The sequence below is a fragment of the Bubalus kerabau genome, chromosome 7 (genome assembly GCF_029407905.1).
Source record: "Bubalus kerabau isolate K-KA32 ecotype Philippines breed swamp buffalo chromosome 7, PCC_UOA_SB_1v2, whole genome shotgun sequence".
Taxonomy (NCBI): Eukaryota; Metazoa; Chordata; class Mammalia; order Artiodactyla; family Bovidae; genus Bubalus; species Bubalus kerabau.
Window position 1 is genome coordinate 115,477,413 of NC_073630.1, and position 27,534 is coordinate 115,504,946.

The window sequence follows — 27,534 nt, forward strand, 5'->3', positions numbered from 1 at the left end:
CTCCATTTCTTCTAAGGGATTCCTGCTCACAGTAGTAGATACAATGGTCACCTGAGTTAAATTCACCCATTCCAGTCCCTTTTAGTTCGCTGATTCCTAGAATGTTGACGTTCACTCTTGCCATCCCATTTGACCACTTCCAATTTGCCTTGATTCATGGACCTAACATTCCAGGTTCCTATGCAATATTGCTCTTTACAGCATCGGACCTTGCTTCTATCACCAGTCACACCCACAGCTGGGTATTGTTTTTGCTTTGGCTCCCTCCCTTCATTCTTTCTGGAGTTATTTCTCCACTGATCTCCAGTAGCATATTGGGCACTACCGACCTGGGGAGTTCCTCTTTCAGTATCCTATCATTTTGCCTTTTCATATGGTTCATGGGGTTCTCAAGGCAAGATACTGAAGTGGTTTGCCATTCCCTTCTCCAGTGGACCACATTCTGTGCTTCTCTTTAGAGAGTTCCAAATGCAAAACTGGGTATTCCTTTTGGTTGAACACGGATGTAAACTTGGAAAACCCCCCAGGTCCTATGGCACAAGAAGAGGGAGCCAGGTTCCAGGGCCCTCCCTTCCTGTTCTGCCCCTGAACTGGGATTGTGCCCCCAAAACACTTCTACTCCCTCACATGAAAGAACAGACCTGTGGGATATGATCCTCTGTGAAGATGTTATTCCACAGACGACTCATCCTGAAGTTACCTGCTTTGATTAATGTATTAAGTAATTAATACATAAAAATCCACCTCTCTCTCTCTCTGCATCTTAAATTATGAAGACATCAGCCTTCATTCTGAGGCTCATGAAATGCACTGGCCCCAAAGATCACGGCAACACCATTCACAACAGAGAAGACAGGAAAGCAAGCTAAGTGTTCATCAACAGATACCAAAGATGTGGTGCATATATATAATGGAATAATCAACAGATGAGTGGATACTGAAGATGTGGTGCATATATACAGTGGAATATTACTCAGCCATAAAAAAGGATGAAATAATGCCACGTGCAGCAACATGGATGGACCTGGAGAGTGTCACACTAAGTGAAGTAAGACAGAGATAAATATCATATGATACCATTTACATGTAGAATCTAAAACAAAACAACACAAATGAACTTATTTACAAAACAGGAATAGACCCACAGACACAGAAAACAAACCCATGGTTACTTAGGGGAATGGCAGGGAGGGATCACTTGGGAGGATGTGACTGACTATTGTATATAAAACAGATAACAACAAAGACCTACTTATAGCACAGGGACTAGGGAAAAGAATCTGAGAAGAATATGTATATAAATACACTACACACACACACACACACACACATAAAACTGAATCAATGTGATGAATGCCTGAAACTAACACACACTGTAAATCAACTATACTTCAATTTTTTAAAAAAGTCATGTGAAAGAGGGGAAAAAACCCAGAAAGCCATGCTTGTGCCCTAGTGTCCTTTATATTGCAAAGCACCTAATCAGCACTTTGAAGCTACTATGTAAGTTAGTAACTGAGTGGAAGGGTATAAGTAAGGAAGTGGGGGAAGAAAGCCAACACTTGCAAGCATCAGCTGCTAAATTCAGTTATTATACTCTCTAAGCAGCCTGACAAGCTTTTCGAAAGGGGCAGTGTCAGTCTGCTCTGATCTACTTCTGGGAACTTCTTTCTCCAAAGTAATAAGTATTGATGAAGGTCAAGGGACAAGGAAGGCTAACACCCTAAGATTACATTAGGATTTAAATTCCACACTAATAATGTTTTTGGAGGTAAAAACCCTAGAAGGCACTGGAGGTAAGACACCTTTTAACCTGATCATTCGAATGAAGACCTTCAAAAATGCTGTTTTCCCTAGTGAAACTAGTGTGAGGAAGTCTTCCTATGAAACCCAGGGGGAGAAAAATAGACATATGGAAAGAGATTACAGGATTAGCTGATTACGTGATCTGCCTCCGAATGGCACAAGGGGGCTGCACAGTCTTTTTAAAGAAGTCACTGCAAATTCATAGCAAACAACTGAATTCTAGGTTTTCTACATAAAAAAAAAGCCAAGACTGAGTCACTCGTAGGCACCTGTGCTCACTTGCGCATGTGCTCAGTCATGTCCAGCTCTCTGTGACCCCCCTGGACTGCAGCCCACCAGGCTCCTCCCTCCATAGGATTCTCCAGGCAAGAACACTGGAGCGGGCTGCCATTTCCCTCTCCAGGGGACCTTCCCAACCCAGGGATGGAATCTGGGCCTCCTGCACTTTCTGGCGCATCCTTTACCACTGAACCACCAGATATTTACAGGTCAAACACTTTGTTCGGGTTTTTGCATAAGATGTTACAGAAAAACTCCAACTAACTTTTTGGTCAACCGTGTATTTATTCAATTATATTTACATCAAGTCTAAAGATAAAAGAAGAGATATCTGTTGAGAAGTGTGAACCTCTGTTCACTATGAATAAATAAACTCAGTGTGTCTTCTGCTTCTGCCCTTCAGACTTCCAGGTTGAGTCTTCTAGGCAGTGATGTAAACAGTAACCAGTGCTTGCCCAGGACTCTCTTCTATGACGGAAGGGCTCAGAGTGATTTATTCCACTGATTCGATATTTAAACTAAAAAAAATTTGAGAACTACACTTCAGACTGTTTCAACTGCTTAATCTGAGACAAATACATGTAAAAAATTCTATGTAAATGCATATTAAGAAAATCTATAAACTGCCCATAATATAAACAGGTGCTGCTGCTGCTAAGTCACTTCAGTCATGTCCGACTCTGTGTGACCCCGTAGACGGCAGCCCACCAGGCTCCCCCATCCCTGGGATTCTCCAGGCAAGAACACTAGACTGGGTTGCCATTTCCTTCTCCAGTGCATGAAAGTGAAAAGTGAAAGTGAAGTCGCTCAGTCGTGTCCGACTCTGAGCAACCCCATGGACTGCTGCCTACCAGGCTCCTCCACCCATGGGATTTTCCAGGCAAGAGTACTGGAGTGGGGTGCCATTGCCTTCTCCGAAACAGGTGCTAAAGTTCGCTAAATACATTCTCTCTCCTCTCTCTCTCTCACAGATAATCTTCTTATGAACAATGGCTGACCATCTTAGGATGAAGATCAAGACTACCACAAATTTTATAACACTTAATAATCAATGACAGTATGCAAATCTTCATAGTTAAAAGAACAAGCCTAAGCTAGATCTAACATTAAATCAATAAAAATTTAGGCTGCCAAACCCTGATAGCAGACACTTCCCATACACCACTTACATTTTCATAATCCTGTTCCTGAAAACACACACCCCGAAGATTTTCCAGGACAGACTGGCCCCAGTGCTAAGGCCAGACAGTGGCACATACCCAGAGCAGCTGCACGAGGCCAGCAGAGCTCCCTCCAGTCCTCAGACTCAGACTCTTAGAACTGAAGCAAACACGTTACCCAGGTAACAGGTTTGGTTCACCAGACCTAGCCCGAAGCAGTGTCAAAACCGCATATCGTGGTAGGTGGAGGAGAGTTAAATTTGTAACTTTCAGTGTGCATGGGTGGTCATTATTAACTTCTCATTTGATGGCAGGGACTTCGCATTTTTATCCTACCTTTTACCTTTGGTAGGAACTTGAGAATCATTCAGTTCTCTAACCAACACAAACAAAAAAGGCGGGGACGGAGGATAGAGAATGGGAAGAACAACATGGCGACACAGTTCAGTTTCATTTTCTTACCCTCACATTCCTGACAACCTGTTTCACTTGATTTTCTTAACTTCCATCTAAATGCTTTCTGCTCCTGTGCAATTCAATCACTCAGAATCTCAAACTTGACCACACAGAATATATCCTCCTCCGATCATGCTGTCATTAACAACACTAATGCGTGTGTGCCCGAGGGTGGTGTTAGGAGACAAATTCTACCTTTTCCCACCCTCAGGACTTACCTTCAGGGAAAGCATTGGGCTGCACAATTTGGACAAAGAAGCGTACAATCTGAAAGAAGAAGCCAGCAAGACCAGGATCATAAGAGTCGCTGGTCTGATAGGAGGTTGGAGGCAACTGGAATTCCAAACCATCAGGACGGTACCCGGATGACGACGGCTCCTCTGACAGGGTGTCCTCACAGAGTCCCAGCAGCAGGAGGAAGCCAAGGAGGAGGGCCATGGCTAGCAGGATGCCCCAAACATGAGGTGGTGCTGGAGGCTGCCCACGTCAGGGTGTTCTGGAAGCCTTGGGGACGGCAGGAGCGCGTTCCTGTGCAGAAGTGTCGTGAGGGTTGAGCCTATGGTGAGCCTATGGTGTGCTCAGTTTCCTGGCCGGGCTGGCAGGCAGCAAAGGGCAGCAGAGAAAGTTCTCCGGCAGGCAGAGGAGGGGGACTCAGTCCATCAGAGCAGCATCCCTGGCAGGGAGAGAAGGGACGGGGGGTCACTAATGCCTGCAGCCTGGCCACACCCGCAGCTCGCCCGCACCCGCTGCTCGCCTAGTGGAGAGGCTGCCAGGCTTTAGAGCAAGCGCTCAGCCTAATCCGCTGCTGGGGAAGAAACACAGAGCCTGCTCCAAGCGCGGGGGCAGGAAAGCTACAAGGTCCCCCACCAGGAGCCAGACCCAGGAACACCAGGCAGTGGAGTGACTGTGCGGTCTCAGAAGCTGACACTTAACCGCATCTGAAAACGTTCTACATGCCCACAGGTAGGAACTCGCTTAAGGCATTATCCCATTTTACAGATGAGGAAACTGACTCAGAGAATCTCAGTGACTTGCCAGAGGCCACAGCTGACTAACAGTGGGCCAGAACTCACACCCAGTAGGTGGCTTTCATGACCCAAGCCTGGACTCTCCCAACTCCAAGACACCCTCGCTGCAAGAGCCCTCCGTCTGAGAGAGGCAGAGCCCCCCAGCAATAGATAAGGTGCTCATTTTTCCTCCAGTTTTGGGCTGCTCTCCCCATCTCTGCAGATATGTCTTACTTTGTCTTTTATTTTACTAACGTGCTTGGTGATCTGGCTCCATGGTAAAGAATCCGCCTTCAATGAAAGAGACCTGGGTGGGGAAGATCCCCTGGAGGAGGCAATGGCAACTCACTCCAGTATTCTTGCCTGGAAATCCCATGGACAGAGGAGCCTGGAGGGCTATAGTCCGTGGGGTCACAAAGAGTCGGGCGACTAAACAACAAACAGCAACAGCCCCCTTCCTGGAGACGAGTTTCACTCCATCTTTCATCTCACTAATGCGCTCACTGATCTAACTTTATCTCTTCACTCCCCTCAACCCAAACTGGAAGAGCGTGGCCTCAAGGGCAGGGACCAAACTCTTTAAGGCCGGGTGATGCTGCTTTCTGTCTTTCTAACACACTCACCACGTCGCCCTGATGGGAGTCCCCGTCTCAAGTCACCCCCTGGGCGACTCGGGGTCCAGGCGATGAGAGGCTGAGCAGCAGGAGACCCCCGCCCTCCCCTGGGGACGGGGAGAAAGATCAAGAACCGAAATCAGCTCCCAGTCCAGCGTCCAGTGGGGGCAGTGTGGACCCTGTGCTCCTGGAGTTTCTCTCCCCAGAGCTGAGCACAAGGCGGGTACACAGGCAGGGCTCAGTGTGAGCTGCGGAGCAGGCAACCACACAATCCAGACCAAGGGCTTGGCTTGTGCCAAGGCACTGGGCGAGAGGACTTGAAAGAGAACTAACTTCCCAGGGCAGCCGATGCGCTGCCTGTCCTTTCTCCTCTGGGGGCAGGAGCACCCTGACTTTATTTTGTGTATTACATTCACTAACTTTCAAAATAAGGATGGGGTTCTCCAGAAACACATAGGGATTCCCTGGTGGCTCAGACGGTAAAGCGTCTGCCCGCAATGCAGGAGACCCAGGTTTGATCCCTGGGTTCAGGAAGATCCCCTGGAGAAAGAAATGGCAACCCATTCCAGTATTCTGGCCTAGAGAATTCCATGGATGGAGAAGCCTGGTGGGCTACAGTCCATGGGGTTGCAAAGAGTCGGACACAACTGAGCGACTTCACTTTCTTTCACTTTCTCCAGAAACACACACAAGATGAAGGAATAGACCACCAAGAAATGGACACATTTGTACAAGAGGCCAGAAGACCCCCTGTCTATATTCCACCAAGTTAAAGAAAGCCCCAGACCAGAGGCAGGAGGTAATGAGCCATCGGAGTGAAGACGTTCATTCACATCGGGCCCCCTTAGTACCGCCTCATCTTCTAAGCCCCGTCCCACTCCAGTCTCGTCTGCACAGACCTGCCAATGGAAGGACCCTCGACTCTCCCCTTATCAAACCACGGGCTGTCCGGCTCCCCAGCAGTGCCCAGTGCCACCCTCATGGACCCCAAGCTTCCAGGTCCACTTCACCCACGGACGCAGACACACTGGGATCCTGGTCAGTGTTTCTAAAGGACGATCCCTGCCAACAACCCGTGCTAGCTCTCAGAAGCGCTCAAGCATTTCACGGTTTCCACCACGAATCAGCGCCCTGCTCTGTCTCCAAATCTCTCCCAGAGAGAACAGATAAGAAAAAGGAGACACAGCAAGTCAGCCTCTGCCAAGCCCGTCTGCACCTCTGCGGGGCTGAACGGGGCAGGAAGAAGATACGACGGGGGGGGGGGGGGGGGGGGGGGGGGGGGGTGGCTATTCAGATAGGACCATGCTCCTGCGGGCAGGCAGGCGGACATGCACGTACATCACACATACAACTCAGGCACGCACACTGATACACAACTCACATAGACACGACACACACGCAACAGAGCAGGTACATACACTCCACAGGCAGACGTGCACACACCGCACATACATCTTGTTTTCTGCTAGAGGACACGCAGGAGCACAGCAGCTGGAAGGATTAAAGGCTCAGCTGCTAAGAAAGGCTGACTTCCCGGTAATGCCACCAAGGCTCCGCTGGGGACAGAGAGGAACAGTGAGGGGAGATGGCAGGAGGCCCACGGGAGAGCTGTGAATAAACAGACTCCAGCCATCCTCAGAGAAGAGCCGGCTGGAGAGATCCCTCAGGAAAGGCGAAGATGGGGCATCCACTGGCTCAGGGCAGCACCCGAGCAGCTCATGCGTCCTGCTCCCAAGTGAAGGTCCCTCTTAACTTTTGGAGTCACTTCTAAGAACATTTTGAAACCTCATTACTTATAAAACACTATAGACTACAGATAAAAGTCAAGGTGACAAGGAAGAAGTTTTCATCTCAGTTCAAATTGCTGTGCTTTCAAGGTCTGGGTACTTTGGCACACTCGGTAGCAAGAGCCACTGAGAGCCATCAGGGAACTGCCCACACAAACCCCAGGATGGCTCCAGACCCAAGAGCCACATCAGCGTGAAACTGGGTCTTTGTTTCAAATGAGATTATCAGACTGCATTTCTGGACATGTGGCCCATTAATCTGCATTTTTAGCACCTTCATTTGGTGACTGATACTTAGACAATGAAGGCTTGAGAACCAACACTGTTCCTGACTAATCCATGCCACTTTCCAAAGACACCTCCATCCTCCCAAACACAACTGCAGAACAACAGACGTGAAGCAAAACCTCCCCAGACATCTTTCTTTGATTGCACTGAGGTAACCTAGCCCAGTAGCTTTGTGGGGCCCCTGACTTCCCCATCTTGTTGCCCTTGGAGCCTGGCACATAGTAGGCACTCAGTAAGGATGTGTGCATGCTAAGTCACTAAGTCCTGTCTGACTCTTTGGGACCCCATAGACTGTAGTCTGCCAGGCTCCTCTGTCCATGGGGTTTTCCAGGCAAGAATACTAGGGCATGTTGCCATGCCCTCCTCCAGGGGATCTTTCCGACCTAGGGATCTAGCCCACATCTCTTGCGTCTCCTGCATTGACCACTGGTGCCACCTGGGAAGGAGCCCCTGGTGGCTCAGATGGTAAAGAGTCTGCCTGCAGTGCAGGAGACCTGGGTTCAATCCTTGGGTCAGGAAGATCCCCTAGAGAAGGAAATGGCAACCCACCCCAGCCACCTGGGAAGCTACTGAGGTACCCAAACTGAGCCCAGGCTCAGCCAATCAGAGGCTCACTACTGGGCTTGTGCATGAGACACAGGGCGGCAGAGGCAGTTTCTACTTCAGTGATGGCAACATGCGAGCAGCCACAGTCAGAGCCTCATGGCAGCCATGGCCGTACCCCCATCAGGAATCCTGCTGCAAGCCCCAAGTCCACTCCTCTGGGTTCCCAAGCCTGGCTAGCCATCCTTTCGGTCCCATCACTAAGCCACCCAGTATCCAGTCTCTTTTCTGCTATAATCATGCAGAATTGCTTTCGGTCATTTGTGACAATGCATCCTGACCTTGAACTAACCTCAGTGTGAACTCTTGATCCCTACAAACTGACTTCCTTCATACGGTAAATGGTCCCAAGAAAACAGTATTTGCTTTATTATTTTCTACCTGTCCTTTGATGCACTTTGCTCCACCACACTAGATACACAGGAATAGTCCAGCATGGAACTCATAAAGTGAAAGTGAAAGTCACTCAGTTGTGTCCCACTCTTTGCGACTCCATGGACTATGAAGTCCATGGAATTCTCCAGCCCAGAATACTAGAATGGGTCACCTGTGCCTTCTCCAGGGGATCTTCCCAACCCAGGGATTGAACCCAGGTCTCCTGAATTGCAGGTGGAGTCTTTACAAGCGGAACCACAAGGGAAGCCCAAGAAAGAATACCAGAGTGGGTATCTTATTCCTTCTCCAGTGGATCTTCCTGATCCAGGAATCAGTCCGGGGTCTCCTGCATTGCAGGCAGATTCTTTACCAGCTGAGCTATCAGGGAAGCCCGGAACTCATAAGGAAGTTCATTTTAAAAATGGTATACATTAAGAAAACTAAATTAAAAGGCACTGCACCAGGGAACAGAGGGCCCTGGCTTTTAAGAGGAGGAAGTCTCTAGTCTCACTGATGACCTGAGTGACAGAAATTGTTTACGGTCCCCGTGTGGTTCTCATTGCTAATGTAAAATGGGGTTTTGAATGGCGTGGGAGGGCTGGCGATGGAATACAGGTACAGGACCTGGCCGCACACACATCTGGCAGTCAACAGAGGGTCTGCCAAGAGCCTCAGCCTTAGCTCCGCCGCGGCCGCCTCTGACAGAGGAAACTCACAAAAGAGGGAGAAGTCCAAAGTCCTAAGTTCACCTACGTTGAATAATAGGAAGTTGCCTATATTCAAGTCTTTCGAAAACGGTCATCCGGCTCAGGCAACCCAGGAACAGCCAACAGTTCAGTCTCCGGGGGAGGGGGTGGAGGGGTCTCTGTTGGGGGGGGGGGTGGGGGGGTGGGAGGAGGCGTTCCAGGACCCCAATCACACACCTGCTGTATTTAACCAAGCTCAGCCGCCTGTCTCCGGAACCCGGGAAAACCTTCCTCCAAGCCCCGGGGCAGGAGCGAGTTTCAGCAGCTGCCGCGGGCTACAGGGCACAACCTGTAGCTACTCCGAGCTGGCGGCGCCGCTCGACCCCGCCTTTCCCGGCCACCCTCCGCCGTCCCGGGGCCCCCTCCTGCCCGCTCGCCCCCGGCGCCAGGAGCCTCTCCAGGGCTGCTGGACAAAGGATGCGCGGCCGGCCCGGCGGGCGCGAGAAGCCCGGAGACTCCAGGAATCCTTCGCCACCCGGGGGAACCGGGGGGTGCCGAGTAACTTGGCCGCCGCTGGCGCGGGTTGGCGTGGACTGGGGTCGCCGTTGAGAGAGGGGTTACCCGAGCCTAACCCTACGCCCCGGGCTCCCGCGATCCGATCGGCCGCCGCTGTCGGCGAGAACTTGGAGAAACTGACCTCGGGCCCCCGACTCTCCGGCACCGTGAAGCTCTTCCTCTGTCCACGCTTCCCTTTGTTGTCCTCCCCGGCGCTTTACCGGCCGGGGTGCGCCTCCAACACCCCGTTCTCCGTCTGCCAATCGCTGAAGGTCCCTGCGCTGCGCGCCCAGAGTGGACCGAGGGATGCTTCAAGCCAGGGGTGACTGCGCTCGCACGTGGGCACGGCGACAAGGCCGCCCACGGCACCCCCAGAGCCCCCACGTATGCTGGTCGGTCGCACTCCGTACTCCTTTCAGCAAATCAGAGGAAGGGGACCCCTCTCCCTATCCAGCCGGGGAGAGTCAGTGCCCCACACCCCTCGTTCCACTAACCTCCCCCTCCCCCGGGGACTCCCCTCGCCGACCACCAGTTCCCAGGCCCCAGACCCGCCTCCCTGGTCCGCCCTCCTCTCAGAGAGCGACCCGGTGGCCTTGGGGTCCGAGTCGCGTCCGCGCCTCCATCTCCGGCTCGCACCTAACAGTTGCCGGCTCCTCTCCGCCGCGTGGAAAGACCCAGCAAGCAGCCCGCAAAGTTGGCGCGCGTCTGCGCCCTGCCCCGAACTCCCGCGGGGTCCACCTCGCCCTGCAGCCCCTCGGGTTCCCCTGCCGCTCTCTGGGCTGGCATCACCTGCCGCGGGCCGGGGAGAGAGCGCCGGGGGCTGGGAGAGGGGTCGCGGAGCGTGCCCCTCGCCCACCCTCCATTCCCCCCCCCCCGGCTTTCTGGGAGGGGGGCGCTTAGCACCCCCGGTCGGGGCCGCAGACACCTTCCGGGCTCCGAAGGGGCTACTCACCGCGCGCTGGGTCCAGCTGTCCTTCAGGTCTAGACGCCGCCGCCTCCGCCCACCCGCCCCCGGCTCTTTCCTCGCCCCCACTAATCCCCCACCCGGCTCACCCCGCCCCGGCTCATAAATGATTTATGAGTCGGCTTCGGGGACCACCGGGCTGGCTTCCGGAGAGGCGGCCCCGCAGCCCCGCGCGCCTGCCAGACAGACCCCGGGACAGGGCGGGTCTGGAAAGGCGCCGGCCTTGGAGGCGCGCCGGCGAGGCCCGGGGCGAGGGGTGCCGCAGGGACCTGTTGCAGACCGCACCCCCGCCCCCAACCGGCGCTCACGGGCGGGAACTTGAGGATGCGGCCGCCGGAACGCGCCGCTTCCTGAAACGTATGCACCCGCGGCTGGAGAGCCGAGCGCGTGGCCCGGGGCCCCGGTGGGGAACGGCTGAGGGTTCTGTACGCGCGCTCCCGGTTGGACCCGCTGAGCAGCTTTGCCTACATGCCCCGGGGCACTCCTGGAGAGCCAGGTGCTGCCATTTCCCGCGGCAAGAGCCGGGCTCAGGCGCGCACGCCCTTCTCCCAGCACCCACGCCTCCTCGAGGCAGGCTGAGTCCCTTTGAACACCGCTGCGCTTCTGAAAACTTAGCTCTCTGGTTCTAACTCAGACCTGCCTGGGTTGACTCCCTCTGCCGCCTTAGACGCTTTTATTGCCAGATTCCAAGACTTTTTTTTTTTTTTTTTTAAATTTACCCAAGTAAAACCATACTCAAAACTCAAATCCTTTGGTCCCTTAGCGTGTACCAACCGCAATGCTAGTGGCTGGGGCTAGAATACCCACAAAGAGCCACCCTTGCTCCCATATACACACACAGGCAGCCACTATAGGTCCAAACACACGGAGCTTTCATTTGTTGGGAGTTACCCGCCATCCTCTGGAGAAAGGAATGGCAATCCACTCCAGTATTCTTGCCTGGAGAATTCCATGGACAGAGAAGCCTGGCAGGCTACAGTCCGTGAGGTCGCAAAGAGTCGGACACAACTGAGCAACTAACGCACACACACACACACACACACACACCCCTGCCATCCCCACTGGCTGAGGGGCGCGAAGCTCCCACCAAGAGCAACCACCCCCACCCCCTTCCAGCTGCTCTCACCTGAGGTTCAACTCACTCCTCACTCACAACTTCCTACTCCCTGGTGGGAAAAATAAGACTTATGGAAGAAAAAAAGCACCTTCCGGATGGTGTCAGGCACACAGTAAGTGTTTCATGTTTGTGATATGGATGGATTGATGAATGCATGGAAAGATGGACAGACCTGTCGACAATGATGGACAGGAAGGTTGACTTAATAGTTCTTTCACTTACCCCAGAATCTAGCAGAAAACAGGTGCTCAAAAGAGCATTATTTGTTTGACAACTTTAAGTGAAAAAAAAAAAACAAAACAAAGAGCTTCCCTGGTGGCTCAGTTTGTAAAGAATCCTCCTGAAATGCAAGAGACCTGGGCTGGATCCCTTGTTTGGCAAGATTCCCATGGAGAATGGAAAGGCTACTCACTCCAGTATTCTGGCCTGGAGAATTCCATGGGCTGTGTAGTCCACGGGGTCGCAAAGAGTTGGACAGACTGAGTGACTTTCACCTTCACTTTTAAACTGATCTTGGGGTTTCCCTGGTGGTTCAGTAGCTAAGACTTCACCCTCCAAATGCAAGGGCCAGATTCAATCCCTGGTCAGAGGACTACATCCCACAGCCCACAACTAAGAGTTCCCAGGCTGCAAATAAGATCCTGCATGCCACAGCAAAGGTTAAAGATCCAAGACCCAGATCAGACTAGATCAGATCAGATCAGTCGCTCAGTTGTGTCCGACTCTTTGCGACCCCATGAATCGCAGCACGCCAGGCCTCCCTGTCCATCACCAACTCCCGGAGTTCACTCAGACTCATGTCCATCGAGTCCGTGATGCCATCCAGCCATCTCATCCTCTGTCATCCCCTTCTCCTCTTGCCCCCAATCCCTCCCAGCATCAGAGTCTTTTCCAATGACTCAACTCTTGGCATGAGGTGGCCAAAGTACTGGAGTTTCAGCTTTAGCATCATTCCTTCCAAAGAAATCCCAGTGCTGATCTCCTTCAGAATGGACTGGTTGGATCTCCTTGCAGTCCAAGGGACTCTCAAGAGTCTTCTCCAACACCACAGTTCAAAAGCATCAATTCTTCGGCGCTCAGCCTTCTTCACAGTCCAACTCTCACATCCATACATGACCACTGGAAAAACCATAGCCTTGACTAGACGAACCTTTGTTGGCAAAGTAATGTCTCTGCTTTTGAATATGCTATCTAGGTTGGTCATAACTTTCCTTCCAAGGAGTAAGCGTCTTTTAATTTCATAGCTGCAGTCACCATCTGCAGTGATTTTGGAGCACAGAAAAATGAAGTCTGACACTGTTTCCACTGTTTCCCCATCTACTTCCCATGAAGTGATAGGACCGGATGCCACGATCTTCGTTTTCTGAATGTTGAGCTTTAAGCCAACTTTTTCACTCTCCACTTTCACCTTCATCAAGAGGCTTTTTAGTTCCTCTTCACTTTCTGCCATGGTGGTGTCATCTGCATATCTGAGGTTATTGATATTTCTCTCCCAGCAATCTTGATTCCAGCTTGTGTTTCTTCCAGCCCAGTGTTTCTCATGATGTACTCTGCATATAAGTTAAATAAACAGGGTGACAATATACAGCCTTGACGTACTCCTTTTCCTATTTGGAACCAGTCTGTTATTCCATGTCCACTTCTAACTGTTGCTTCCTGACCTGCATACAAATTTCTCAAGAGGCAGATCAGGTGGTCTGGTATTCCCATCTCTTTCAGAATTTTCCACAGTTTATTGTGATCCACACAGTCAAAGGCTTTGGCATAGTCAACAAAGCAGAAATAGATGTTTTTTCTGCAACTCTCTTGCTTTTTTGATGATCCAGTGGATGTTGGCAATTTGATCTCTGGTTCCTCTGCCTTTTCTAAAACCAGCTTGAACATCAGGAAGTTCATGGTTCACATATTGCTGAAGCCTGGCTTGGAGCATTTTAACCATTACTTTACTAGCATGTGAGATGAGTGCAATTGTGTGGTAGTTTGAGCATTCTTTGCCATTGCCTTTCTTTGGGATTGGAATGAAAACTGACCTTTTCCAGTCCTGTGGCCACTGCTGAGTTTTCCAAATTTGCTGGCATATTGAGTGCAGCACTTTCACAGCATCATCCTTCAGGATTTGAAATAGCTCAACTGGAATTCTATCACCTCCACTAGCTTTGTTCGTAGTGAACAAATTCTTCACATTCCAGGATGTCTGGCTCTAGGTCAGTGATCACACCATCGTGATTATCTGGGTCATGAAGATCTTTTTTGTACAGTTCTTCTGTGTATTCTTGCCACCTCTTCTTAATATCTTCTGCTTCTGTTAGGTCCATACAATTTCTGTCCTTTATTGAGCCCATCTTTGCATGAAATGTTCCCTTGGTATCTCTGATTTTCTTAAAGAGATCTCTAGTATTTCCCATCCTGTTGTTTTCCTCTATTCCTTTGCATTGATCGCTGAAGAAGGCTTTCTTATCTCTTCTTGCTATTCTTTGGAACTCTGCATTCAGATGTTTATATCTTTCCTTTTCTCCTTTGCTTTTCACTTCTCTTCTTTTCACAGCTATTTGTAAGGCCTCCCCAGACAGCCACTTTGCTTTTTTGCATTTCTTTTCCATGGGGATGGTCTTGATCCCTGTCTCCTGTACAATGTCACGAACCTCATTCCATAGTTCATCAGGCACTCTATCAGATCTAGGCCCTTAAATCTATTTCTCACTTCCACTGTATAATCATAAGGGATTTGATTTAGGTCATACCTGAATGGTCTAGTGGTTTTCTCTACTTTCTTCAATTTAAGTCTGAATTTGGCAATAAGGAGTTCATGGTCTGAGATACAGTCAGCTCCCGGTCTTGTTTTTGCTGACTGTATAGAGCTTCTCCATCTTTGGCTGCAAAGAATACAATCAATCTGATTTTGGTGTTGACCATCTGGTGATGTCCATGTGTAGCGTCTTCTCTTGTGTTGTTGGAAGAGGGTGTTTACTATGACCAGTGCATTCTCTTGGCAAAACTCTATTAGCCTTTGCCCTGCTTCATTCCGTATTCCAAGGCCAAATTTGCCTGCTACTTCAGGTGTTTCTTGACTTCCTACTTTTGCATTCCAGTCCCCTATAATGAAAAGGACATCTTTTTGGGGTGTTAGTTCTAAAAGGTCTTGTAGGTCTTCATAGAACCATTCAACTTCAGCTTCTTCAGCATTACTGGTTCGGGGCATAGACTTGGATTACTGTGATATTGAATGGTTTGCCTTGGAAACGAACAGAGATCATTCTGTCATTTTTGAGATTGCATCCAAGTACTGCATTTCAGACTCTTTCGTTGACCATGATGGCTACTCTATTTCTTCTAAGGGATTCCTGCTCACAGTTGTAGATATAATGGTCATCTGAGTTAAATTCACCCATTCCAGTCCATTTCAGTTCGCTGATTCCTAGAATGTTGACATTCACTCTTGCCATCTCTTGTTTGACCACTTCCAATTTGCCTTGATTCATGGACCTGACATTCCAGGTTCCTATGCAATATTGCTCTTTACAGCATTGGACCTTGCTTCTATCACCAGTCACATCCACAGCTGGGTATTGTTTTTGCTTTGGTGCCATCCCTTCATTCTTTCTAGAGTTATTTCTCCACTGATCTCCAGTAGCATATTGGGCACCTACTGACCTGGGGAGTTCCTCTTTCAGTATCCTATCATTTTGCCTTTTCATACTGTTCACGGGGTTCTCAAGGCAAGAATACTGAAGTGGTTTGCCATTCCCTTCTCCAATGGACCACATTCTGTCAGATCTCTCCACCATGACCCGCCCAGCTCAGGTTGCCCCACGGGCATTAGTTTCATTGAGTAAGGACCCCATGCCCGAAGGGCGGCAGCCAAGAGGAGCTATCCCACGTCCGAGGTCAGGGGAGGTGGCCGAGAGGAGATACCCAGTGTCCGAGGTCAGGGGCGGCAGCCGGGAGGAGATACCCCACCCCCCTAATTCCGAGGCCAGGGGCAGCGGGCGGGAAGAGCTACCCTATGCCGTGGCCGCGAGGGCACAGGAGGGCCTAGAGGAGCTATCCCATGTTGAAGGTCAGGAAGGGCGGTGGTGAGGAGATACCCCTCGTTCAAGGTAAGAAGCATTGGCTGCACTTTGCTGGAGCAGCCGTGAAGAGATACCCCATGCCCAAAGTAAGAGAAACCCAAGAAAGACGGTAGGTGTTGCAAGAGGGCATCAGAGGGCAGACACACTGAAACCATACTCACAGAAAACTAGTCAATCTAATCACACTAGGACCACAGCCAAGACCCAGGGCACCAAGTAAATATTTTTTTTTTTATGCAAGAAAATTATAAGTTTAAACTGAGCTTGACTGTGCATATTTCTAGGATATTTCCTAGGTCGAGAAACTTCTGAGACCTGTACTATAGGCATGGAGAGGTTAGGTGTACCCTGATACATCTAATCAGCTGCTCCAGGTCTCTGCTGGAACACCTCCAGAGACCCCCACACTTCTGCTCAAAGGCAGCCCTCTCTGAGTGGGGCCCAGAGATGAGCTCTCCCCTCCCAGAAGCAGCCAGCTCTCCTGCCTCGAATTTGGACCCTGTTCCTTTTTATCCCTGTCACTTTGGCTGCTTCATCTCATTGAGCCTGTTTCCTCGTCTACAAAGTAAAAATAATTATGCCTCAGGAGGCTCTTTTTTACTTCTAATAACAATGATAGTAATAATAATGACAATAGCAGTAGCGTCTGACTCTGCGACCCCATGGACTGTAGTCCGTCAGGCTCTTTTGTCCATGAGATTTCCCAGGCAAAAATGCTGAAGTGGGTAGCCATTCCCTTCTCCAGGGGTCTTCCCCAATGCAGGGATCAAGTCTGAGTCACCCGCATTGCAGGCAGATTATTTACCACTGAGCCACCAGGAAAGTCAATAATGGTGATAGCTAAAACTTAAAAAATGTTTTTTACAAATGAAGCAGTAGGCTGAGAACTTTACGTGCATTATTTCATGTAGTCTTACCAGTAACAACAGCAATCTATTATCTCCGCCTTAAAGATAAGCCTAAAAGAGTTTCAGTAATTTGCCCAAGGTCACAGAGCTAGTAAGTGAAGCACTATATTTGAACCCAGAGTGGCCTCCAGAGCCCATGATTATCCTAAAACACCAAAAACACCCAAAAGATAACAGGAAACCCTCTGTGCTTGTACTCTCCCAACAGATGGTGGTGGTGGTGTTCAGTTGCTCAGTCATGTCCACCAACTCTTTGTGACCCCATGGACTGCAGCACTCCAGGCTGTCCTTCACTATCTCCCTGCTACTGCTAAGTCACTTCAGTCGTGTCCGACTCTGTGTGACCCCATAGACGGCAGCCCACCAGGCTCCCCCGTCCCTGGGATTCTCCAGGCAAGAACACTGGGGTGGGTTGCCATTTCCTTCTCCAATGCATGAAAGTGAAAAGTGAAAGTGAAGTCGCTCAGTCGTGTCCGACTCTTAGCGACCCCATGGACTGCAACCTACCAGGCTCCTGCACCCATGGGATTTTCCAGGCAAGAGTACTGGAGTGGGGTGCCATTGCCTTCTCCACACTATCTCCCTAAATTTGATCAAACTCATGGCCATTGAGTTGGTGATGCCATCCAACCATCTCATCCTCTGTCATCCCCTTCTCCTCCTGCCTTCAATCTTTCCCAGCATCAGGGTCTTTTCCAATGAGTCAGCTCTTCACATCAGGTGACCAAAGTATTGGAGTTCAGCTTCAGCATCAGCCCTTCCAATGAATATTCAGGACTGATTTCCTTTAGGATTGATTAGTTTGATCTCCTTGCAGTCCAAGGGACTCTCAAGAGTCTTCTCCAACACCACAGTTCAAAAGCATCAATTCTTCAGTGCTCAGCTTTCTTTATGGTCCAACTCTCACATCCATACATGACCACTGGAAACACCATAGCTGTGACTATATGGACCTTTGTCACCAAAACGATGTCTCTGCTTTTTAATACACTGTCTAGATTTGTCATAGCTTTTCTTCCAATGAGCAAGCATCTTTTAATTTCATGGCTGCAGTCACCATTTGCAGTGATTTTGGAGCCAAGAAAAGAAAGTTGGTCACATTTCTATTGTTTCCCCATCTGTTTGCCATGAAGTGCTGGGGCTGTATGCCACAATCTTTGTTTTTTGAATGTTGAGTTTTAAGCCAGCTTAAATATAGATTAATAATAGATTCTTAAGTAGAATAGATCTATTCTATTAAATAGCTTTAATATAGATTCTTAAAGAAGAGTAAAATGCTCTTCTTTCACCTTCATCAAGACAACATGAAACCCTCTTGGCCGGTACTCTCCCAACAGATAGTGTAGTGTGGATTGAAAGGGTCGGCCACCGGTCTTCCTGCAGACACTGAATGCTTCAACTGTTTTCATCCATTTCATACCCCTCGACACCTACTCTACCTGGACCGTCGCAGGCGTTTAATAAATGAATGAATAAGTAGTAAAAATAGAACAATATTATGATGTGTTCTGAGCAGCCTTAGGCAGACAGCAGCAGGCCCTAATAATTTGTTCTGTTCAATTTGGCTTATAGTTCTAATCCAACAGCTCACTATTAAGCACAACTGAATTTATTTTCTTTTTTTTTTAATAGAAGTCTAGCTGGATTACAGTATTGCATTAGTTACAGGTGTACAGCACAGAGTTTTGTTTTGTTTTGTTTTGTTTTTTTACTTTCTGCAGATTATATTCCATTATAGGTTATTACAAGATATTGGATATAATTCCCTGTGCTATATAGTAAATCCTTGTTGCTTATCTATTTTATGTATAGTAGTTTGTACCTGTTCCTAATTTGTCCCTCCTCACCCCTTCCTCTTTGGTAACCATAAATTTGTTTTCTATGTGAGTGTCTTTCTGTTTTGTACATAGATTCATTTGTATTAATTTTTAGATTCCACATATTAGTGATATCATATAGTATTTGTCTTTCTCTGCCTGACCTATTTCTCTATGTATAATATCTCTGAGTCCATCCATGTTGCTGCAAATGGCAATACTTCATTCTTTTTTATCACTGAATAATATATGGGATATATATACACACACACATATGGGAGATATATATATCTGGGAGTTATATATACACACACATATGGGAGACATATATATATAAATATATATATATAACATTTTCTTAATGCAGTCATCTGTTGACGGGCACTTGGTTTGTTTCCATGTCTTCGTTATGGTAAATAACTGCTGCTATGAACACTGGGGTGCATATACCCTTTCAAATGAACGTTTCAGTTTTTCCAGATATGTTCTCAGGAGTGGATCATATCTTTACCTTTTTAAGGAACCTCCATACTCTTTAGTGGCTGCCCCTAGTTTATATCCCCAGCAACAGTGAGGAGGGTTCCCTTTTTTCCACACCCTCTCCAACATTTATTATTTCTAGACTTTTTGATGATGGCCACTCTGATGGGTGTGAAGTGAATACCTTTTGATTTAGTGCAACTGAATTTCTACATCATCTGTTATAGGCAAGGCCAGAGACGGTGATGCTGTTCCCATATACACACTGAGTCAGTAGATGCAAAAATTAGGTCTCCCTTTCTGAAATCGATCCTCACTTTTCCCGCCCAGACGAAACGTAAACCCAAGACAACAGGTCACCCTCGAAAGAGCTAGAAGAGTCATTCAGATTCAGTCACGAACAACTAGTGTGGTCCCTAGTAAGTCATGTAAACCCCTGCGCTTCACGTTCCTCATTGGTCAACGGCAGGACTCAATGACCACAGAAGGCTAGAGGCCACCATCTTGGACGATGCATGCAGACGGGACATTTCCAATATCACAGACTGGTCTGCCGGGCAGTGCTGCCTCAGAGTGAACCATAATAAAAGAAAAATTACAACAGGACTGCAATAACAAACTCAAGTTTCAGCAAAAGTTGTCAGGGTTATGTAACATTAGAAATGAAGCGTTGACTGACGTATCAGTTACTGTCACTACACAACCCCTGGTCATTCAACAATCCTTGATCTTTGGCAAGATGTTCCTTATGAAGAATGGAATATTTTCCTCTGAGTCTAAGACTAAAACAAAATAGGTTAGTGAGTATATTATTCTAATTAATCTGACAATTTCTATGAATAATTACATTCCAAAAAAATTTTGTTTGTATGACTAACAAATATGGCAGCATATGACTCTATAGAAAAATAAATCTGTATCGTCTCAACATCTACTGATTTATCTTCTTAAGACTGAAATTTGTGTAAAGACCATCTGGGAGAGAGAGAGACAGACAGAGACAGAAAAAGGAATAAAGTAATTGTTCTTAATAGAAATTCTACTAGTTTTGAAAGGAATGGCTTCACGCAAGGTAGGGTTCTCTTATAAACGTTTTACCTTGTGATTTCCTGTTAATCTTGCTTTTTTCCACTTGCCTCTGGGCTTAGATTCCAAAAAAATAGTATTGTTGGTGTTTAATAACCAAAAGTCAGAAATACATTCTTGAACTTTGAAAACCTTCGGCTAAGATTTGGAACTCATCTATCAAGCCCATTGCATGCTGGTTCAAAGATGGAGAGGAAAAACTTCAATCCAGTTTGGAGCAAGAGGAGGAAAGAGAGAGAAGGGGCCAGGTCAAAGACAGTGCCTCTGAGCCTGGATTCCAAACACGAAACCTGGGGAGAACTTGGAAAACTCAGTCACAATTTAATGGGGCAGGTGTGGGGTAGTTTTATATTTTATGTGCTGAATCTGTCTTTGGTACCTTTGGAATAAATGCCTCATCTCCAGGGCTGGCTTTCCCTCTGACATCATCTTTAACATGTACTAACTCAGATGGGGAGTCATAATTTGCCTTTAGTAACCGTATGGGAAACAGGAGAACAGTGAAAGGTGAGAGAATTATAAAGTGTTTGGATACTCACTCTCATTTTCTTGAGGAAGGCAAGGTTTTTTCCAGCCAAATGCTATTGAGAGGTTGCAGAAGGAGGTAGGCAGGAAAATCCCACAATTTCTGATTCTCTAGTATTCAGTTTTTATCATAGCCCCAAAAAGATTCACCCAGGAACTTTTAATTTATGCAACACAAAACTTATATCCAGGACTGAACTTATATCCAGGACTTCCCTGGTGGTCCAGAATCTACAAGTGCCAATACAGGGAACATGGGTTTGATCCCTGGTCCAGAAAGATTATACGTGCTTCAGGGCAACTAAGCCCGTGTGCCACAACTACTGAGTCAATGAGCGACATCTACTGAAGCCCATGTGCTCTAGAGCCTGTGCTCTGCAACAGGAGAAGCCGCTGAAGTGAGAAGCCCGCACGCTGCAAGTGGAGAGTAGCCCCCATTCATCACAACTAGAAAAGCCCTTGCGCATCAACAAAGACACAATGAATGCAGCAAAACAACCAAAAACCAGAAAAACTTACATCTATGCACACACTGTTTTACCCATCTGGGAATAATTACTATTATTACTTTCCTCTAAAGAATTACTCATTTGCATTGTCTTCATCAGCATCTGAAAGCACTTATTAATAATCTATTAATATTATTCATTCATATATTCATTCATTCAGTAGTATCTTCTCAGCACCTGAAACCTAGCAGGATCCTGCAGAGCCCTCCTAGATAACCAGAGATTTGGCTCAGACAGTAAAGAATCTGCCTGCAACGTGGGAGACCCAGGTTCGATCCCTGAGTCAGGAAGATCTCCCGGAAAAGGAAATGGCAACCCACTCCAGTATTCTTGCCTGGAGAATTCCATGGACAGAGGAGCCTAGTGGGCTACAGTCCATGAGGTCGCAAAGAGTTGGACATAACTGAGCGACTAACACTTTCACACTTTATGGCTCAGGTAATGTTTCCACAGCAAGGAAGACCTGATGGCTACTTGGAATCATGTGATCAAGACAATCATTTCTGAAAATAGAAGGTTCCCCCCAACTCAGCACAGAGCCCCTTCTTCTTTTCCCTATTCAAACTCTGAGCAAAACCTGGGGAATTGGGAGGTAGGTCTTTGGGATGTGAGCCCACCTTCTCCCCAGGACTTCAGGCTTCCTCAACAAATCTGTCTTTCCTTTCACCCAACATTCATCGCTCAGTATTGTATTCTTCTTTTCTAAGAGATTCTTTTCTTAAAATTTTATTATTTATTAATTTTTCTTTTTTGGCTCTGCTGGGTCTTTGTTGCTGCGAGGGCTTTTCCGTAGTTTCAGAGAACAGGGGTACTCTCTAGTAGTGGTGCGCAAGCTTCTCACTGCCATGGCTTCTTTGTGGAGCACAGGCTCCAGGGCATATAAGCTTGAGCAGTCGCAGCACGCGGGCTCAGTAGCTGCAGAACACAGGCTTAGTTGTCCCGCAGCATGTGGAATCTCCCCAGACCAGGGATTGAACCCATGTCACCTATACTGGTAAGCAGATTCTCATCCACTGTACTTCTGGGAAAATCCTAGATTCTTGAGCAAAAAGCAGCTGAATCTGAGTTCAGTAACACAGTTCCTCACTAGCAGCTGGATATTCTAGTTACTCTGACCCAAAATATACTTACAAAAAGTCAGTCACCCTGTGTCAGGGACAGTTGTGGGGAAGTTTTATATTTCACATGCTGAATGACACTGAAGAAAGTCGTTTATCAAACCTTGTCTTTTCCTCTTATTCCCTAGCATATTTCCCTCATTGTGAAACTTTCTAAAAAAGCATTCTCTGCAAAATTCTATTCTGCTTCACTCTTGGCTACCTAAGCTATCATCAGATATTTATTTTAAACCCACTATACTTTTCTGCTACTTGAAACACTATTTACTTTTGCCTGAGCAATTAAAGTGTTAAATTATAGTCCCAACCAGCTACTCATGCCAGAGTGAAAAACTGAGGTGTGTTTTGTAGGGAAAGCCTGGGAGGTGGAGGCTGAACAGACCTGGGAATGCGCTCCAGCTCTGCCACTCCATTGACTCACTCACTCAATCATTCAGTCACTTGCTCGTAACCAAGGTTGTCTCAGCCCCTGCTGTGGACAAGACTCAGCAAAGACACAGAGCAGAGAATAAGACAAAGGACACCCCTGGCCCTGCAGAGCCAAACCTCTCACAAAGGAGAACATGACACATACAAGCCAACAAAGCAACAAGTTCATGTATACTTCTCAGTAAGTACTTGACCTCTCTGAATTTCAGTCTCCTCACCTACGAAATAAAGGTTTTACAAAGATTAAATGCGATGAGGTGTGCAACATACCTGGCACACAGTAGGCAATGAATGGAGGCAATTATTCTGCTCCTGTTAGCTCTCTGTCAACCTGTCTTTCACCACTACCCCTCAAAGTTATTTTCAATTTCTAGTGCGGTAGGGCTCTTGGATCCACAAGCTAAATATTTATCCCACAAATATTAACATAATATTTATCCCACAAGTATTAACATCCTAAGGATTTGTAAGGCTCCAAGCCAGAGAGGCTGAAGGAGCTGGATTTAGTCTGATCTCTGCGGTGCAAAAGAAATTGTCCAAGACTCAGAAATGGGTCAAGGAGATGAGTGGGCATCTTTTCAGTGGAGTGAGGCATGTGATCTAAAGGACCTTCCGGGAATTACTGGATCCTACAGAGGTGTGTATTTGATTGTAGTTCTATTGACTAGGTTATATCACAACTCTGTAAGGGTACTGTTCTGGCTGTTTAGTCAATCAGTCATGTCTGACTCTTTGTAACCCCATGGACTGAAGCAAGCCAGGTTTCCTTGTCCTTGACCATTTTCTGGAGTTTGCTCAAACTCATGTCCATTGAGTTGGTGATGCCATCAAAGGCCCATATAGTCAAAGTTATGGTTTTTCTAGTAGTCATGTATGGATGTGAGATTTGGACCATAAAGAAGGCTGAGCATCGAAGAATTGATGCTTTTGAATGGTGCTGGAGAAGACTCTTGAGAGTCCCTTGGACTGCAAGGAGATCAAACCAGTCAGTTCTAAAAGAGATCAACCCTGAATGTTCATTAGAAGAACTGATACTGAAGCTGAAGTTCCAACACTTCAGCCACCTGATGTGAAGAGCTGATTCCTTGGAAGACCCTGATGCTGGGAAAGGCTGACGGCAAAAGGAGAAGGGGGCAGCAGAGGATGAGACAGACAGCATCCTGAGTAAACTCTGGGAGATAGTGAAGGACATGTGGGAGCCTGGCTTACTGCAGTCTGTTGGGTTACAAAGAGTCAGACATGACTTAGTGACTGAACAACAACGTAAGTTCATGAAGAAGACAAAAGTAGTGATGAGACAGAAATTCACATTTTAAGGCAAGGCAAGAAAAATTTAAATATAAGGCTTTTTTTCCTGCCCTTTGGCCTCCTCCCTCCCCTCTGGTATGCATCAGAAGCTGCATTATGTTTTAACCAGACCTGCTCAACCATGAAGATCTATTTTTCTCCTACTGGCTCCAGCCAAGCAATTCCTTAGAAGAGAACAATCCTGCCTCAACCCTATAAGGGGTCAGGAGGACCCACTCTCACCTCGTACATGCAGAGATCTTCAGTGAACTTTATTCACAATGCCAATGTATTTCCCGTTGGGATAGTGACTGCTGCCAACAGACTGGTCAGATGACCTTGGGAGATACTGGACTGCACCAGATGGAAGTTCACACTTAAATATTTACTTATGCCCTTATAAGGAGGCTTCCTAGGTGGCCCAATAGTAAAGAATCTCCAATTCAGGAGAAATAACACATGTGGGGTTTGGTCCCATTACCCAGTCCAAGCCTTTGCTCATCACACAACAGGCCAATAAATCTGAGACAAGGTGTTGAGAAAAGGAAGGGGCTTTATTTGGGAGCCAGCTGACCAAGAAGATGGCAGGCTAGAACCTCAGAATAACCATCTTGTGGGGCCTGGATGCCAGGTTTGTTTTTTTAAGGGATTAGATGTATGGGGAGGTGAGGCAACAAGATAAAAAGACGATACAGTCCTTACAAATGTCCCCTACAATGGCAAGTCTCAGGCAGGGGGATGTGCTAGTTTCACTTCCTTAGAGTCCTTCACAGGTGGGCAGCACAGGTTATGTCCCTGAGGTAGGCCATTACATACACGGACAATAACAAAAGTAGCAAGATGAGGGTTAAAGTCACAGAAGCAGATCCAGTATAAATTCAAAAATAATCTTTCCCAATAACAATCCCTGGGTCAGGAAGATCCCCTGGAGGCGGTAATGGCAACCCACTCCAGTATTATTACCTGGGAAATCCCATGGACAGAGGAGCCTGGCGGGCTACAGTCCCTGGAGTTGCAAAGAGTCAGACACGACTGAGTTGACATGCAACACGATGTTTGTTTGGTGTTTTTCTTTCCTATTTATTTATTTCTTTTTGGAAACTAATTACTTTACAATATTGTATTGGTTTTGCCATACATTGACATGATTCCGCTACGGGTGTACACATGTTCCCCATCCTGAACCTCCCCCCCCACCTCCCTCCCCATCCCATCCCTCTGGGTCATCCCAGTGCACCAGCCCCAAGCACCCTGTCTCATGAATTGAACCTGGACTGAAGATTTGTTTCACATACGGTAAATACATGTTTCAATGCCATTCTCCCAAATCATCCCACCCTCGGCCTCTCCCACAGAGTCCAAAAGACTGTTCTATACATCTGTGTCTCTTTTGCTGTCTCGCATACAGAGTTGTCGTTTCCATCTTTCTAAATTACATATATATGCGTTAGTATACTGTATTGCTGTTTTTCTTTCTGGCTTACTTCACTCTGTATAATAGGCTCAAATTTCATCCACCTCATTAGAACTGATTCAAATGTATTCTTTTTAATGGCTGAGTAATACTCCATTGTGTAGATGTACCACAGCTTTCTTATCCATTCATCTGCTGATGGACATCTAGGTTGCTTCCATGTCCTGGCTGTTATAAACAGTGCTGCGATGAACATTGGGGTACACGTGTCTCTTTCCCTTCTGGTTTCCTTGGTGTGTATGCCCAGCAGTGGGATTGCTAGGTTGTATGGCAGTTCTATTTCCAGTTTTTTAAGGAATCTCCACACTGTTCTCCATAGTGGCTGTACTAGTTTGCGTTCCCACCAACAGTGTAAGAGGGTTGGTTCCCTTTCTCCACACCCTCTCCAGCATTGATTGCTTGTAGACTTTTGGATCACAGCCATCCTGACTGGCGGCAACGTGCCGTAATGTCACCAGCTATATTCCTTGTGTTCTGCCCATTTTAGGAGATTATTGCTTCTTGTGTTATATGTGACTGAGCCTCAGATTAAATTAATGATGATTAGGTGACTTGAAACGACTGACCAAATGTAGAGTTCTATAAGATGAGTGGCTGTAATACTGTCTGTGTAGGTATGGGAAGAAGCAGCAAAAGGGAACATCTCCTGGACCATAACAGACCCGTGAGGCAGGCGGTCCAGAGGCTTTTGCTTATTGTTCTAGCTTGAGTCTGGTGCCTTAGACCCCTCGGCCGCCCTGCCAGCCCTTCTTATCGTTAACAGGGTTCAGTCCAGTGACGGCACACTGAGTGGCCTGTCAACAGAACCCTTGCCTGACCTGCGTATGAGGATTCCCAGCACCGTGAGACAAACCGGTCACAAAACGCCTCCCAAACCTTGGCTGAAATTAGTACCAAAAGGGAAGCGATCATAAAATAAAGAAAGTTGCCTGTCACCCAGTCCATAACAACCGAGCCATTAGCTTCCGCGGAGGCTGACCTGACCTGCAGTGCACCCGCTAGGCATCCAGGACAACGATCAGAATGAGATGCTGTGTGTTCTGGGAAAACTGGGCCTTCCTGCACTCAGATACTTTCAAGAGGAGTGTTTCATGAGCCTGGATTCTTGCATCTCCCCATTCTAGAGAAGCCCTAACACCATCCATTAAGATGATTATCCCTCGAGGCCAGCAGCAACCTTCTAGGAGATGTGTGATTCACTGCACAAACTCTTTTCACTGAAGTCACGTATATAGTGGGTGGCCACCCCCTTCATCTCTTTGGAGTAGTCCTCAGAGCTCTCTGAGAGACTGACTTCTCCTGGGCTATGAGCCTCGGTTTGCTGTGAGTAAAATTTTCCATGTCTTTCTTAGATTGACTACTGGTTAATTTTTCCTTGACATCAAGTAACAGGGAGTGTGCGGGAAGACAGATGATTACACCCAGGGGACAGTCTGCTGGCTGCTGCCTTTGGTGACCATCTACTGTCTGTCTGTTCAAGCATCAAGAAAGTGCTTTCCATACATTCCTTTATTTAATTAAACCCTCCTGCGAGGGCAACGCTATCCCCATTTTCCAGGGAAGGAAACTGAAGCTCACAACCTCAGGCTATACTATTTTTTCCAACAGTAAGAACAGCATGTGTGCTAAGTCGCTTCAGTCGTGTCCGACTCTTTGTGACCCTGTGGACTGTAGCCCACCAGGATCCTCTGTCCATGGGGTTTCCCAGGCAAGAATACTGGAGTGGAGTGCCATGCCCTCCTCCAGGGGATCTTCCCAACCCAGGGATTGAACCCGTGTCTATTATGTCTCCTGCATTGGCAGGCGGTTCTTTACCACAAGCACCAGCTCGGCAGCCCAACCATTTATTAAGGTAACCATGACTCTCAATATTTCATTTCCTGTTTAAGATGATTATAGGAAGCAGGTATTACACAAGCAAATTAAACAAAAAATTTTTGGGCAGCCACTATGTGCCAGGAGGTGCTGGGTGGCAGGAACACAGCAGGTGACAGTCCTTGCCTTTCTAGAGTGTTCTGTCCAGGAGGGAAAGTGGACCTGAACAGATATGTACATGGGATGATTTGTTTCAAAATCCCACCTTCTGCCTCCCAGCTGGAAGTGCTTACCAGGGGAACACACAGAAACCTTCAGA

At 47.6% G+C, this 27,534-nt stretch overlaps 1 long non-coding RNA gene across 4 annotated transcripts in view; it reads right to left on the reverse strand.

Moving 5' to 3' along the window:
* Positions 1-2,361: 2,361 nt before the first annotated feature.
* LOC129658130 (uncharacterized) overlaps positions 2,362-27,534 on the reverse strand; it is a 33,471-nt gene continuing 8,298 nt past the window's right edge. The window contains exons 1-4 of one of the 4 annotated variants that reach the window (XR_008717280.1): positions 10,569-10,612; positions 9,759-9,897; positions 3,920-4,374; positions 2,362-2,603 (exon numbers count right to left, since the gene is read on the reverse strand). This is a non-coding gene — a long non-coding RNA (uncharacterized LOC129658130). Of the gene's footprint in view, positions 2,604-3,919; positions 4,375-5,057; positions 5,186-9,758; positions 9,898-10,568; positions 10,656-27,534 lie in introns of those variants that run through there. The other 3 variants (XR_008717281.1, XR_008717283.1, XR_008717282.1) reach the window with 3 other exon arrangements.